At 43.0% G+C, this 17,078-nt stretch overlaps 1 protein-coding gene across 10 annotated transcripts in view; it reads right to left on the bottom strand.

Annotated features, from left to right (window-relative positions):
- The window catches only part of PPP6R3 (protein phosphatase 6 regulatory subunit 3), a 2,530,957-nt gene that overhangs the window by 1,618,592 nt on the left and 895,287 nt on the right, over window positions 1–17,078 (bottom strand). The gene's annotated exons all lie outside the window — the stretch shown is intronic.

Genomic DNA, 17,078 nt, shown 5'->3' with positions numbered 1-17,078 from the left:
AGTGTTCTGAACCTAGGGAGTGGCTCCTGCCCCACCGAAAAAGGAAAAGTAGTCCCAAACAGAAGAGGATCAGGGGTTCAACTTGCAGGTAAGTAAGCAGCATGGTCTGCTGCAGGTAAGTCCACCCAAGCATTATGAGCCCGGCGCTTGCAGCGCTGGGACTGGGCATATTTATGAGCCTGGCACCAGGACAGGGTCCAAAAGGTCCCAATTGGGACTGGCTGGCACTCGGAACCTGGGTTATGAGTCTGCTTCCAAGGGAGTTGGGTAAGTCCTGGCCTTTTGGAAGCAGAGATCATGACAAGCACTTACACATATACAAAGCACAGGGCCAAACTTGAAGCTGCTTTTATGTGATTTTCCAATACATCTTAACTTCAAAACTGCAATGTTCAGCCAGTGGGTCTGCCTCACTGTTCTCATCTGAGGCTGTTCCTGGTATGGGGTTTGTGGAAGATGTGCAAGTCTTTATCCCTTGAATGGCCCTCAAGGCACCAAACCACTAAGTAGCTCAATACTCCATTACCGCCCTCCATCTGATGTTGAACCCCTTAATTTGCGTGTACGATAATATATTTGAGGAGGTTAGGAACAACAAAGCCTACATAAACCATTGACCTAGTGGAATTTACAGATCATAATAGTACTGACATTGTAAAATTGCATATGCTCGTGTGCTATATACGACAGGCTTAGCAGAAGTTGCTTTTTTTCTTTCCCTAGTCTAGGACATATTTAAATGGGAGAACTTTATAGTTTCAAGATACACTTGTTACACCGGTTATTACTAACGGAACCCTATCGGAGTGATCATTTAAAAATGTTATGTACGAATGGCATGAGGGTGGTTCATTGACAGGGTAAGATGAAGTCATTTAATTCAGAATGGTCTTGGTTGCTCTCCCCAATATTATTGCCAATAAGAATTTGTTTAACATGCAGTGTCATTAAAGGGAATTTATGGGATATTCTATGTTGGAACAAGCAAGGCCACTCACCTATTCGACACTGTTAGGGGATCTAGATATCCATTTTGTGTCTATAATTATGTTACAGGAGGTTTGGCTAAAAGAACGCCCTTGGTTGTATGGCTCTACAGCTGTCTTACAATCAGCTAAACGGGGGAAAAAGAGGCTGGTCATATGGGGTCTCCTAATTGCTATCAGGAATCTTGGTGGAATGTTGGCCTATGGAGATTTTTGGTATTTTGGGCGTAAAACAGCAGGGTTTAGAATTATCAGGCTTTTATCTATATGAAGAAATCTTGCTATTTAAGTTTTATTGGAATCCTCGTGCTAGAGAAACAAATCTTTTTCTCCCAACAATTACTGACTATTTAAGCACCAGTCAGTAGAAAAAAGTCAAATCATATTCTCATTGAGTGTGATTTAAATGGTCAACATTTAGGGGAAGGGACAACTAGGGAATCCTCATAGCCATGGTTGTGATTCAGCTATAATCATTTTGCTTCTAGGTGGTGAGCTTGAGTGAATCTGAAGTATTTGTTGGAGCTACATATATTAAATAGAAATTGTGTCATACTCCAGCAAAGGTTACATGGTGAAATGGGCATTCATTTCAACATTGGATGACATTTTTTCCTCTTTTCCCTTATTTGATCTGTGTATTCAATGTTCAATTGTACCCACACATTTCAGCGATGAGATTCTGTACTGTAAATTTAAAATCCATTCTAGGCTTCTGAGGAGCACCCCATGGACCATCAGCATATAGTTGTTAATGATTTAGGTACCCTACTGAAAATAAATCCTCAAATTGCGTCGCTACAATCAAGAATTGAATACATTTTATAAGCGTCTTTTGGAGTATCAAAATAAATTCTTTACCCTTAATAACATTGTATTGAGTAGAAATAAACACAAGTTTGCTCAATGTGACTAAACCTGCCCAACTTGCTGCAAAGCTCTTACCCAGACGATATAAATTTGATATGGTTATTCAACAGGAAAAAGAGCATTGAGGCGATCGATACTTTTCTTAAAGAAAAATCATTCCCCTTCTAATTATACCATCCACAGAAATTAAAACAAAATTATATAAATTTGCTGAAACGATATAAAGCCGACTTACTTTGTAATGAAAGCAAATGGATGCTTTCCGTGCAGGTTCACAACCGCCTCTCAGAAGTCTGGATTATAATGAACACTCTAAATTCTCAGCAGAGTACGCAATTAAATCCAATGTCGTCAGAAAGATGGCAAAGTTAGTACACGTCTTTAATTGGCAACTGTGCCAATGACGCTACCTACTCTCACTGTGTCTACTCAGTGGTGAATTTTAAATATGGATTGCGACATGATTTTAACATTGATAAATGGGTTAAAAGTTTGCGGCCATCATCCATGGCTGGTCTGGCGAATGTACGTTTAAAATAATTCACCTCATCTTTGGGCAAACATTCTGCTAATTCTCTTTGACCAGATCATAATTTCGGGGGTGGCCATAAATCTTAGTAAAAATCATCAAATCAACCTGATTTTTAAAAATGGTGACAGATTGAGTCCATTAAACTACAGGCCCATTGCGCTATTTGATGTTGCATCAAAATATTTTCCTCGATCCAGGTAAATTATACAAATAACTGGGCTTTGGCAACTGGTAGGTTAAGTCACAAGCCAGTTTTAGGGAAAAATCTGGTGACAACCCTTAATGGTTTAATCCGCAGATCTTTACAAGGGGATGCATAGTACAAAGGTAGGGCACTATAGGCTCCCTTTATCAACCTAGTGACAGCCTTTGATCAAATAAACCAAGAAAGGCTTCGTGGAAACTCCCAGTTGCGTTTACCAATTACCATTTTTGGCCCTCTAACAGATATCCATACCAATACTATCTTACAAGTCCGCCTGACACCGAGGGCCTCATGTCTGATGAAATCCCTGCTTTCAGAGGCCTTCGTCAAGGTTGAGTACTTGCTCCAGTCCTATTGATTTATACATCTGGTTAGGGGAAGCTTTAACAAAAACTAGTTGTTTTTACCCCAAATGTAGCTAATACAAATAATCAGTGGTTCCTTTGCGTTGATGATCTGGTGCCATGTCATTATACCCTGATATAATCTTTGTAAAAGCATCTACGCGTAGACCATAGAACTAGAAACAACAGAATTTCTCTTTCAGTGAAACTAATAAAATACTTGGGCTTCCATGTGTTGAGTCTTTCGTCTAAATCAGCTTGGTTTAAAACTTAAAGTGTGAAGGATTTGGCCTTTACATTCCATATGATGCGGCTTAACTAAGTCTGGGCATTTTTCTTTGTCACCTATTATAAAGTATTATATAATGAAGGTCATCCCAGCTTTAACCTATGAGGCAGACTATTCTTTTTCTAGAAGACCTTTTTTGGTGAGATAAGATGGAGGGTATTGATGGAAAAAAGTGCCAAAATTGCCTAGTTGTGTTCCCGTGCCTCGTTCAGGTAGGAGTTGGGTTTATTTAACCCAATGCAATCCATTACTAAAGGCAAGTGTTTTACTCTTTATATTAAAATCTTTCAGCCACACACTATGTTTGAAGATTTGAAAAAGGCTATAGCCTACTGACACATTTCAACCTTCACATTGGCCTTTGTTCCCATGTTCCCTCACCTTTGCCCTGTGGGCACTTTGAAAAACAATTTCTTGATGTATAGGCGCCTTACTCAACCACACATAACCTGCTTGTAATGATCAAAATGAGAACCAAAGCACTTTCACCCAGCAACCTGCCGCTGTATGCCCTATTCGTGGATTTTAAATATGCTTTTGATACAGTATGCAGGGAGCGACTCAGGCATAAGCTTCAATCGACTGGTTTTGTCTCCGGGAATCCTGTACTACCTTCGGCTATTGCACACAAATACCTCTGCTCGACTTAAATTAGATATTCAGTGATCCATGAATGAACCCATCAGCCAAGAGTGTGGGGTTAAACAGGGGTGCGTCACATTCCCACTGTTATAAAACCTATTTGTCTCTGACCTTCTGTTATTAGCAACTATTCAGAACTGTCCACCCAAAATAGGTGCAACCCATTTTATAGCGCTGGCATACGCCGACGAACGGTTATCCTAGACCACACATTTGGTGTGATCCAGCAATCAATGGCAGCACTATGGGTTTATGCTGATGACAACGGTTTGATCATCAACCGCAATAAAACCTTGCTGATGCTGTTTTTTGGGTAAGATCGCCCGATTACGTTAGCATGTTCAGGTCACTGAAGTGAGGTACACCCCCATGTACAAATACCTTGGCGTTGAGTTTGATGTGGCTGGAGGATTCAACATCTGTATCCAGATGGTATGAGGAAGGCGGCACAATTGACCGCCTTTATATGCCAATTCACCAAAAGAAGCAGTGGGTATCCTATGTGGGGAGCCAGACAGCTCTATATCCAATGCCTGGTCTCTACAGTGACTTATGCTCTAGAAGCACTATTCACAATTGATTTAGATTGGCTAAAGGTGATTGAGGGAAGGTTTTTGGAGTAAGTTATTGAGGCTGCCAACAATCGTGCCCATGGCTATAATCAGTCTGGAGTTGAGCATCTTCAAATTAAAATCGAAAATTCTGAAGAAAAGAGTGCAACTATATGTTAAGACGCTGAACGCTCCCTCAAACTCTTTTGAACAGCATTGGCCACGATGAGCAGAAAACCCAAGCCAGCTGGCCCTTGGGGAAGAGTATGAATGAGCTGTTCCAATCCATTGGATGGGTTCCCAAGTGGGTAGAGGATTACTTGGGTATGAAATCTTCTCTTGGTAGACTGGCAGGAAAACTTTGCTCATTTGAGTCGATTGCGTAGCTATGCATTCATCTCCACAGTCTTGAATACATATAAGAGACCTCAAGGCTATTTGAACTTATGCCCTGCCCATGCTCTAAGGAGATTCATTCTGTTAAGAATGAATCATCTACCTGTCCTCTCAGTAGTGGGCATCGAGCGTGGCATTCCGGAAGAAAAATATGGTTGGCAGATTGGTCTGCTACAAAATCTTCGATTGCAAACTATTAATTGTGTGCCCAGCATATTTGTGAGGAAAATAATGGGCAGGATTTCACTGTATTTTATTCAATTTCCACATCCGTTCTAGAGGAGACCGGTTATGCAAATGCATTTTAATCTCTTCATTACATTGGAGATCTGAGGTCCTAGCCAGAAAAGTCCTAAGCAGGAGCGAGGATGTTGTTTATGCCACTGTGTTCAGATGGAAATATTACAACACCTTTTGTTAGACTGCCCTGCTCTGACATCTATGAGAGAAATATATATATTTTGAAAACTCTCTTTATTGATTTTTCCAGAAACAAATAAACATGCCCCACCTCCCCCACCCCCCTCCGCGACGAGCATGACCCCTTTGTCCACCAACAAGACGGGCTAAGAGTCCGCAGTTAACTCAAGTCCAGTAATCGCAATCGCTGTGGGCACCATATCACCTTAAAATCATCTCTAAGAACATGTAATAACTCCCCCCAGTCCGCTGCAAAGCGTCGGATCTTATCGTCCATGGCGTAAGTCGCCCATTCCAAGGCCACTATTTCCCACATTTTTCTGAACCAGTCTTGGATCGCAGGGATCTCCGGACTCTTCCACTTACGGGCTATTAACAAGATTGCTGCAAGAGTCATTATAATTTTGGCCTTTTCCCTTCCTCTAGGATCCCCTGCTTCCAAACCCTCCCGGACACCCATGAGGATTTGCGCTGGCGTCCTTTTTTCTTCCAACCCGAAGGCCTGCTCCTGAATCTCCCGTGAGAGAAATATTTTTTAGTGTTGTTTACCAAATGGATAATATAGGGGATGGTAATTTTCAGATGTCAATTTTAACCAGCACTCAAATATCGCTGATTTTAGCTGCAATTAGTTTTGCATAGTATTTATTTCCAAATAATGAATTATGGTTATAAATAGCCTAGTGGAATGATTATTTATTGTAGTGTTTTTATATAATTGTATATTTATGGGTATAGACTTAGTGTTTTTAGGGAGATAAGTGTATTTAAATCATCTAATTGATAGTATCGGTGATGTTTTAATCATGTTTTCTTTTCATTGTTGTTTAAGGTTTGCTGTAAACGAGAACACAAAAACAAAATACATTGATAGAATGCCTAAACCAGCAAATTCATCATCTGCTGGTAAGCCGGGCAGCAGGTGCCTACAAAAAATGCCAAGGGACAGCCAGAAAAATTAATGCTTTATAGGTGCTTGTAAAAATGTGTGTTTAAGGGGCTTGCACTGGTACTGTAGTAGATGACCAGGGCATTTCTGCAACAATTGAGCTATCTGCAGATTAAAGGTCTATGCCCAATAGTACTGTTAAACTCAAATGAAACATATGGCAATGTCTGAGTCCACAGCATTGATGAGGAAGCAACTGATCAGTCCTCAAATAAGTAGTGGTCACTTCAAAGAGGAACAAGAGATTTTGGCGACAGTATAGAGGGATTGGACTCTGGTGTATACTCTGCAGATGAATGATGATCCAGTGAAACATTTGGCAGAAAGTAAAAAACACGCTGATGCAAAAGGGCGTGAACAAAATAATAGGACACGGTCAATATTTTGTATCAAGAAGACCTAAGGAAATCACAAAGACCAACACAAAACATACCTTTAGGGATTGCCCATCACCACAAGAAAACAGGTTACATCTGAAAAATCTAAGATCCTAGGGCACATTCTTTCATGTTTAAACACTAATCCTTATCCAGCCATAGATTAGTCACTTTAAAATCAACACTGAAGCTAATACTGTCTATCGGTACTATATATACCAGGAAAGTGAGCCAAAAACCAAACAGTTATTCAGTAGAACTTTGCTAATGCGCCATCTTCGCCAATGTCATGAATTGGCTTTAAGCGTCAAACAGCACATACGACTGAGGCCAGACATTCGGATTGAAACCAAAAAGAATCCGGACTGTAATTTCAGAAGGGCTTAGAAACGAGAACAGCCTATGCCAAAAGCCACAGAATAACTCCAGAAATCAATCAGCTGATTGAAGCATTTGCAGTAAAGACATATAGCCATTCAGTGTTGTTGAAAACAATGATTTCAAAGCCCTTACGAAATAGTTTGCCCTATTCAACAATATGCTGAGCTGTAGTTTTATTCAACTGTTTAAATTCTGCCACTAGACGAAAACGTGTGAAAAGCGATGTCATGCCATGAGGGTCAGTGAAAGCAATACAGTCAATTTAACCAATATGTGGAGGAGCTACCAAGCATCAGATTATGCATCACTGCACAGGTGGCAAGACATCTCTTCTAAAGGCTTGCCCACAAAATTGCTGTTCAACTAGCAAAATAGACAGTGGTATGAAGAAAAGGACTGCTTTCTGCATCCGTTCGTTTTCTTTAAAAGAAAAAAAAAATCACACTGCAAACAGTTAAAATGAGCTATAACAGGTTAGATTACAATGGCTGCAATTACTGTACCTAAATGTCAGTTTCAAAGATCAGATAATGGGGCAGACTGCGTCTTCATTGTGAAAGGGCATATTCCACGATGCTTTGAACATTGTGATACAATCATGATTCTTCTACCCGAAAACGAGCCCTCTGGACTAGCTGGGACTCAGTTCATACTGAACTATTTTCATGCATATTTCTGATTAACCTAAGCGGTGCGCATACTCACCTTCCTAGAGTGTAAACAGCACAGACAGACAATCCCAACCTTCTCAAGAATGATTAAGTCACACACCATAGCAGTCATCTAACATTTGCTTTCTCTATAATAAAGCTAAATTATACTAATGAGTCCTTGCATTCTGATGTAGACTATTTATAATACCCTACTGTGCCGAGTGTGGCCTTAAAAACCTAAAAAAAAAAACGCCCTCACCAAAAGTTGCTTCCTAAACAGAAGATCTAACTAAGATATTCCTGAACACAAATAACATTCCCTCCCATGATTCCTATACCTTATGACTAACTTCCAACCCCGGTCAGATCTAGATATTATCGGGCAAACTTTACTGCCTGCTAAAAGTGTAAAAGATTACCAGAACACTACCTGCATCCAAATGTTTTATGTAACATGTGTAACGTTCAACCACGAGAATTTCTGTCACTCATGGTACCTTAGCAGAAGCATCACCTGCACTATGTAACTGTTAGCTGAAATATCAGATACAGTAAGCAGCGAATTGGATGTGTAATCTAATCCCATGCTTCTTATTCTTTGAACATATGTCGCACAAGCATTTTGAAGCGCACCCTTGCAAGTTAACGCATTATAAATGTTAATTTGCCTTCGGGTGATTTTTAGTAGGCAAAGGTCATGCTCAGAGTCTAATTTAGCATTGCTTACATTAGTCTATAAGTGAAGAGCAACATTGCAATATCATTTACTTGACCTGCAAGGGATAATAGGTATGGACTGTGCTTGGTATTACTCGTACATAATACTCGTAAATAATATTAGGGTAATAGATATTCAAACAGCGAGAATGTTTTTTACCCAATCTGCATCCTTTCTAAGCTTTCAGAGTAGTGGGCATTGATATTAAATTATATAGTAACTCTCTGCTATACATAAAACAGTTTTACTGACACTTTTACAATTCTGCCTAACAATATCAGGATGAGGTATGCTGCAAACAATCTTCTATACACCGCAAAATAATTGTGTACATGCAGAGTCATGACATTTTCTTTGAATATAATTTGCTTGCAAAGATGTGTGTATGCAAATATCCCATGAATGTTTTACTGATAGAATACCACACCTTTTACAGTGCCCCGTCAACTAGTATTGGAGGCTAGCACATGAGCCAGGGAAGGGTACTGGGGAAGGTCATGGTGGAACATGTCTTGGGGGTGAAGAACAAATCACATTATAAAGTAACTCTGCTATACATTTCCAAACCGTAAAATAAGCAGAGTTGCATAGCAATTATCTATGCAATTCTGTAGGGTGGCTATTTAAGCTCGTCCTGTACTCCTCACTTGCTGTCAGCACTCACGCCAGCCTCTTTTCTCTTTTCCCTGCAAGTTCAAAGGGGCTAATGGAGAAGGGGTACAGCAGTAATCCTCTCCTCGGCTCTTATGTGCCAAAGGCATGTGTTGGAGTGCTAGGCAATATTTCTTTTATCTTTTTTAAATAATTGCAAACCAGAAGTAATCAGGGTGATACTTGTAATAAGCTAACTGTATCCTGTCTGCTGAAGACCAGTAGGTCGTAATACAGTCATGCAATTCCATTTCTAAAAATGTAATTTGCTACATAATGCATAATAACAGTATTGCAACTGTAAAACACTGCATTGTATCCATGCTTTACAGCAAAGTGTAGGTTAGTGTATCTAAATCTCAGTGTCAACTATATTTCATTCTGTTGGGGAAGATGCATCATACTGACAAGTGAACACTTGAAAATATACATGAACACACAGCCAAATGCTTTCGATGGCCAACCTATGTCTGTAACCTGCTGGTAACTTATCTTGCAACTGGTGCTCAACCCATGAGCCGATCCCCATACTCCTTGAGATTCTATCTTCTCACCATGTTGCTTTATATCAGCTAGCCTTAAAGTGAGATGGCCGCAAACTACAATAATCCACTAAGTTTGCCTAGTTTTCTGCCTACTATGCCATACACTCTGCTTAGTCTCTTATTTTCTTTCCCCTTACATAATGAATAGACAAAGCAAACTAGATATTTACACAAAGTAGCAATCAATAATTCCATCCAGACTGTACTGCTATAGATTTACTGCACTACCATTCACTGTAGTTCGTCTCCAGAGCTCACTTTACTCTATGATTATGATTGTATTATTGATTAGCAACTGCGGGAGAGAACTGGCAACTGTTTTTCAGAGACTTTTTATAATATGTATTTATTTGTGTCCATTCATGCAGGTAACCACTTACAGACGATCATCCAGGGTTCGCAAGGTATTTTCGCCTACTCGCATAGTCAAGTAGATTTAAAGAAGGGCCAGTACCATTTTTAGGGGATGTTTGAAACATTTAACATTTACATTTGTTTGCAGTAAATGTCAAATAAAGGTTTTGCTGTGCATGGCTGGCCTCTGGGAGGCAACAGTGTGCCAAACTAAAATGGGTTTGTGGTGACAAGCACCATTTTACAGAAAGTGCATATAAATTTGCTGGCACCCGTAGCCATGGGTTTAGTGCATTTCTCTAAGGTCGAGTGTGGAAGACATACATTCCTCACCGTGATCTTATTTCGGTATGCAGTGATAAAATCGCAGCAAAAATGTCACCTGGACAAAAAAAAAACGTGGCAAAAATGCTGTGGTCTGACCCATTAAAGGTGTTAGGCAGAATTATATGCAGTACCCTTTGGGAACACCACACAATTAAAGACTACAAGTGACAGTACAATTTCACCTTTGGTACAAGCCTGTACTACACAGTTAATAGTGGTAGCAGTAGCAGAGCAGCCAGACTTATCTCGAGTAAGTGAGCAGTACAAATAGTTACACAAAGGACAGCAATTACTATGATTCAGGCAAACACTGACTCAAGGTTTCTAAGAAAAAGAATATATATTTACTCCAGTTGTATAACATTTCACTATTATAAGCAAGTTAAAAATGACAATCATAAATGCACCACACCACTTCCCTTAAATTCTAGGCAAGTTAAGCTCACAAAATGAAGGGGGAGCAAAATGGCACTCCAGCAATTTAAAAGGGAGGGAAAGACAAAGTTATTAAAAATTAGGCAATACCAACAGGTAAGTACTCTGAGCAATTTGAACAAGAGAGACTACAGTGAGGAGATCAGCTAGAAGGCTCACGGTTCCTGAAGCGACTGTCGGACTGATAAGAAGTATGAAGACTTGAGGGTCCTGTGCCACCCAGGGAACAGGCCAGCAGCAGAGCAAAACAACAAATAAAAGCCACGCTCCTTAAAAGCCAAGCAGGGTCCGAGCTTCCTGGCTATCCGGCCCACTGTAGCTCTGTACAGCGAATTCGACCAGAGGAGGGGTCCTCGTTTGGGCAAACTGGTTGGTCCCACCAGCTCAAGGGAAGAAGTTTCCTGGAGGATCTTCTCTGACTTCGGATTCAGAGATTCGGACCTGCAGCAGGGCTCGACTGCGCGGTTCAGTCATGGTAGGGGTCCTCTTCTTCCAGTTCCTCGTTGGTTCTTTCGTTCCACTGGCGACTGTCTTTCCAGTCCCAGAGACCTGCTTTTTATGCAGTTTCCCCCCATTCATACAGCCTGGCTGTCAATAACACAGCAGGGTGGCTGGCCTGGAAAAGCCAGTCCCCTTAGTCAATCAGACAAGAGTGCGACTTGGGTTACTAAGGCAACCCATGGCAGGGGTCCGAAGATCCCTCCCTCACATCCTGCCCATCTAGACTATCAGGAGCCTTAAGGAGGGCTTCTGTGCAGAAGCCCGCGAAAAGACAGCGAACAATCAAGTCATCCCCGGTTTGGCACGCAGAGTAAAACACGAGAAAGACTAACAAAAAGAAATGGCGAATAAACCCAGCCAGAACCAAAATAAAATGTATTTGGTCAAGCAGGTTTATGTTCAAGGCTAATATAGCCTGGAACAATACCACGTTTATATAATATAATCACGGTAGGAAAGTTAGGGTAGATACCACTGCCACCAGCCAAGTCTTAGTGTTAAGTGAGCGAACCCAGGCTCCAAGAGGCACAGACAAAAAGGAATAAGAATTAACCCTTTCCAGTACTCCATGGAAGATGGGGTGTACAGGGTCTGCAGTTTAAAGTGACTATATAAAGTTAATGGCAACTTTACCTGTTTCTGGGGGACAGTAGTCAGCCCCAGAAAAATGGAGTCAGAAGGATGTCTCAAAGACAACCCTGTGTTACTGCACTGAAGGTGCTGTGTAACACACAAAAAGTGGTGCACATGGAGTAGGAGAGGCTCCAGTGCCCAAGATCACACAAACAGTGAAAATACACAGCAAAACACATGTAAGAGTGGGAAAAAAGGCTCACACTCTTACCAGGTGAATAAATAAATCCTAGAAATCCAGCAAAGCTGCTGGGATACTCAGTAGGTAAGGAAAATCAACCATTTATGAGAATTCTGTCTAAGAAAAGGTGTACCCCATTACACCATTAAAGGGTGTAGGGTGTTGAGGGGGTGTCCCCCACTCGCTTTAAATAGTATAATGGCTCCAGGGGTTGTGGGGTGTCCCCTGCATCCTTTACATGGATCTCGGTGGCAAAACCACAGCCCTATTTTTTGTCCACAGCCATTTTTGCCGCGATTTTAACACATGGAACCCTTATTTCCGGTGTCTTTATCTGCTTAGAATCACATGCTGTGCATATAGACTGCCCTCTAGTGATAATGGCAGAGTGTTGTATATATTTTGCTCCATAGATCGAAAAGGGACATTGACATGGGTGTGTCTAACCCCCATCCCTATTGTAAAGTGTAGTGTACCCAAGATCCCTCACGTGTCGAGGTCCGCCCAGTTATTTTTGTTCTGCCATGAGGGAGCCTTAAGAGAATGCATGAGTGATGATAGAAGAAAAAGGTGTAATATGTCCATGTTCCTTCAACTCCAAGGGTGGGAGGAAGGTTGGGCGCATGCAAATCTAAACCGATACAAGCACCAGAAATAAAATGCTTGTGAATCTGCTTAGAATCACATGCAGTGCATAGACTAGCAAGCAGTACCAGAAGATGATGGTGGGACGTAGATCGGAACAGCGAAGAGATGTCCTAACGGTTCTGGCTTATTTTCCCTATTTTTCAGATCGCCTAACAAAAAGACTAATTTATTTCAGCTGATTTTAGGCATACTTCAAAAAGCGAAAAGATTATGTTGCTTCGGCCTCCACTCCCCACCCCTCCAACCCCCACCCTCTTGCTGGTTTTATTCAAAATCAGAGGCTGGGGTTTGTTTTACCCCCCAAACCTTCCTCCCTCAGCCCTGCCACCTCCCTCCCCACCCAAGACTCCCCCGAACCACAATACACAGACAACACACACACACTTACCCGTTCTCCCCCAAAGGCCCTTCCGGGTCCTGGTGTGCCCGTCAGCCACCTGCCGCAATTGTGTGCAGCAGGGGCGTGACAGACTGATTTAGAAGAATTGTCTTTTTAAAAACTATTTTTTTTTAACTTAGGACCGTCTTAACACTGCTTGACCCACCTGTCAATCAGTCTTCGAATGTGTGACTAAGCAGTATGTGAATATATGTACATCTCTGTGAACGGGCCTACCACTTGCTACCTGTACTAGCATATTGATTACTTGAGTGACCTTAACCCATTGCATCCTATCTGGCACTGGCCTATTGCCTACTGAATGTACTCGCCCATTGCAGCTCTGTGTTCCTGTATTGATCCTATCTTTACTGGCCTATTGTCTATTGAATGCAAGTGCCTATTGCATGTCTGTGACCAGTCCCACCGCATCCTGCCTGTACTAGCCTATTGACTCGTTGAATAACCCTAGCCCATTGCATCCTATCTGAACTGGCCTACTACCTATTGACTGCACTAGCCCACTACACCTCTGTGATCCTGTATTGATCCGGTCTATACTGGCCTACTGCCTATTGAATGTATGTGGCCCATTGCATCTCTATGTTCGATAATTGTGCGGCATCGACCCATTGCATCCTACCTGAACTTGCCTACTACCTATTGAATGTATGTGGTCCATTGCATGGGTGAACCAGTCCACCACATCCATGCTCCATATGTACTGGCCCTCCGTACCTACCATGACCTAGCCTAGCCCACTGCCTAGAAAGTCCACCCAACTATTGTACCGTAAACTATCTAGCCTACGGCATCCCAGGGAACTAGCCTGCTGCTTTATTACCTGCCTGCGCTACACCTACAGATTCAGCCATTGTACTATGGTGTACTACACGCTAACTATGGCCTCTGTCCTCTCTCCTCAACGCACCCCCTCTGCCAGACAACCACCTCCCATTACAACCAGATTCATCAAAATCACAATCCTCCTACAAATACAATGGGCCCTCAACTGGCAACACTTGTAAAACACACATCCTCCCGAGCTCCCCCCTCAGCCCCACTGAATGGATCAACCGCTTTGCAGCCCCTCCTACTACATGCACCCCATGCCCAGTGCTGGCAAGAAACCTCAGACTCTGCTCCCGAATCCCACCACGGAGGTCTCCTCACTGGAGAACCCGTCCACCCTGCCCTCCCAAGCCTCCACCCTACTAGCACACCACCTCTCCCAACCTACGCGCACAACGCTCCTGAAACTCCAAACTCAGCTAAACATCCTATCATTAGAGGCGCTCTCATCAATGCCCGCTCGTTGGTTGCCCACGCACTAGACATTACAGATCTAATCACCAGTAATGACCTCCACTTCCTGGCAATCACTGAAACCTGGCTGCATCAGGCCGCAGGCCCAGCACTCATTAGCTATCCTAGATGGCTATTCTATGATAAGGAAAGAGAACAGCAAAGGAGGTTGAATAGCCTTCATCGCCAAAACGTCCCTGGGCCTTAGAGCCCCTCACACTGTCAGCCCCACCTCAATGGAGCTACTCTCAGCCAAACTCCCCCTTTCAGCAACTCAGACCATCAGCATCCATCTCATCTACCGACCCCCCAGGTCACATCTCCACCTTTGAGGAAGCTAGATCTGACCTACTGACCAATAACACCAAACCTGGCTCGCAAATAATCCTTCTTGGTGACTTCAACCTAGGTCTCTTGGATCCAAAAGACACAATGTCTCATCCGTGGAAAACACCATTACCCAACTCAGCTTTAACCATTGTGTTACCTCCACAACACACAAAGGTATAACTCTGGACTGGCTGGCAGACCTCAATTGCTCTACAACCATCCTCGAAAATGTTCCTACCACATGGTCAGACCACCACTTCATATCCTTTAACATCTAAGGGAATGCACCGCCCTCCCTAACACTGCCCCACAAATCTTCACCAGAAATAATCGAAACCAAACACTCCAAAATCTACGACCCTTGATTCAGAATGTCCTCGACCTAACCATCTTCAAGGATATGGACGCAACTAAGCTAGTGGACCTTTACAGTAACACACCTGAAGCTGCTGTGAACAGCATTGCCCCCATCAAACTACCCAAACCAAAACTTCCGCCCACCTCAAAAAATGGTTTACGCCCGATCTAAAGATCGTGCAGAATGCCAAAACAGCAGCAGAAGCCCTTTGGAGAAAATCACCCACCCCAACTAATAAGAACCTTTTCACTGCAGCAGCTGCATCATACAAATCTGCCATTCTCGGCACAAAAAAGGAAAGCTATGACAACCGCATCCTCAAAGTCAAATCCAAGACTAACAAGCTCTTTAGTATTCTCAGGGAACTAGAGTCCCCAGCACCTCCCTCGGATACTTGCACTAAAGACACAGTCTGGTGTGCTAACATCCAGAAAGCCCTTGCAGACAAAGTTGCCATGCTCCAAGCCAAAATTGAACAAAAAAAAGCAGCATGGCCAAGAGCCAAGAACTCCAGCCCCTCCACCGCCTTTCCACCACTCAAGACCCCAGATTGCCCACCTTTCTCCTTCTCACCGGTCTCAGCTTTTGAAGTGGAAAAAAATCATCAAAAGCCTCAAACCTTCCAAATGCTAGTGTGATCTCTGCTCAGCGGCAATCATCAAGGAAGGCGCAAACTAGTTGTCCCCTTTCATCTCAGCGCAAATCAACTCCTCCTTCAAAGCCAACACAGTACCAAACATCCTCAAGGAGGCCTGGGTCATGCCCCTCAAAAACTAAAAACCTGGATCCCAACACTCCCACTAACTATAGGCCCATTACCACCGTTCCCTATATCCTCAAGATCCTAGACAAAGTTGCTTACCTCCAAATCCAGAAACATCTGGAGGATCACAACCTACTAGGCCTTAGACAATCTGGCTTCAGGCAGAGACATTCAACAGAAACAGCTCTCCTGGATCTCAAAATCCAAATGGATGAGGCCAAGGACAATGACAAGCTTGCCATGCTCCTGCTGTTACACTTCTCAGCGGCTTTTGATCTTGTTGACCACAAAATCCTCACTAATCACCTTCTCCAGCAACGCCTCTTCCTGGATTCAATTGTTCCTGTCCAACCGCACCACGAGGGTCTTTTCTTCCTCTGCCTCAGCGGATCCAATTCCCATCCACTGTGGCGTACCACAAGGCTTGTGCGTTTCTCCAATGCTTTACAACATCTTCATCAAAGCCTCTGACCGTCTCGACAACCTGGGTGTCACGTACACCAACTATGCTGACGACACCCAGGTTCTCGTCACACTATTGGGATGCTATGAAGATGATTGTAAAAGAATCAACGAGAGCTACCTGGAAATCCAGGCATGGATGTCAGATCACTGCCTATGCCTCAACGACGAGACAATTGAGCTCTTGATCGTCAGCTCCCAGACCCACCTGAACAAACTAGACCCCCGCTATGTCTCCATCACCATCGATGGAAACCCAATCAAAGTGGCCAAAGAGACCAAAACTCGGATTATACCAAGACTCCACATTGTCCCTCAAGAAGCAGGTGAATGCAACTGCATCCTCTACGGCCTACACAAACTAAACACCTGTAAACAATTCCTTTCGCCCAGCAGCTGCATTACACTAGCCAGGGCCTTAGTGTTGTCCAGGATCGATAACTGCAATACCCTCTACCTAGGCACCTCCAAAAGGAACCTCAACAAACTCCAGGTCTTTCAAAACAACACCTTAAGAGCTACTCCAAGTATACCATGATCCATGCACATTACTAGCTTTAGGCAAGATGCCCACTGGCTCCTGGTACGGGACATAATCGCCCTCTTGTCATCACCCTCAAGTGTCTCTCAAACACTGCCCCCAAATACCTAGCAGATAAATTCAACATGTGCCACCCGACCAGACCAACTAGGACCATCTACTCGCACTGTCTAGCCGTGCCAAGATTTCTACTAAAAAGAGTGGGGGGAGCAAGCTTCCCAGTTCCAGCTGCCAAAAACTGGAATGCCCTTCCTCTTAGCGTTAGGACAGAACCTGCATTCTAGACCTTCAGAGCTAATGTAAAGAACTGGCTCTTCGGGAAGCTCCACGAATGCCCAGTCGCTGCCCTGCT

The sequence above is a fragment of the Ambystoma mexicanum genome, chromosome 11, assembly GCF_040938575.1.
Source record: "Ambystoma mexicanum isolate Mex_15411 chromosome 11, UKY_AmexF1_1, whole genome shotgun sequence".
NCBI lineage: Eukaryota > Metazoa > Chordata > Amphibia > Caudata > Ambystomatidae > Ambystoma > Ambystoma mexicanum.
Note: the sequence above shows the minus strand (reverse complement) of the source record. Positions and strands in the feature narration are given on the sequence as shown.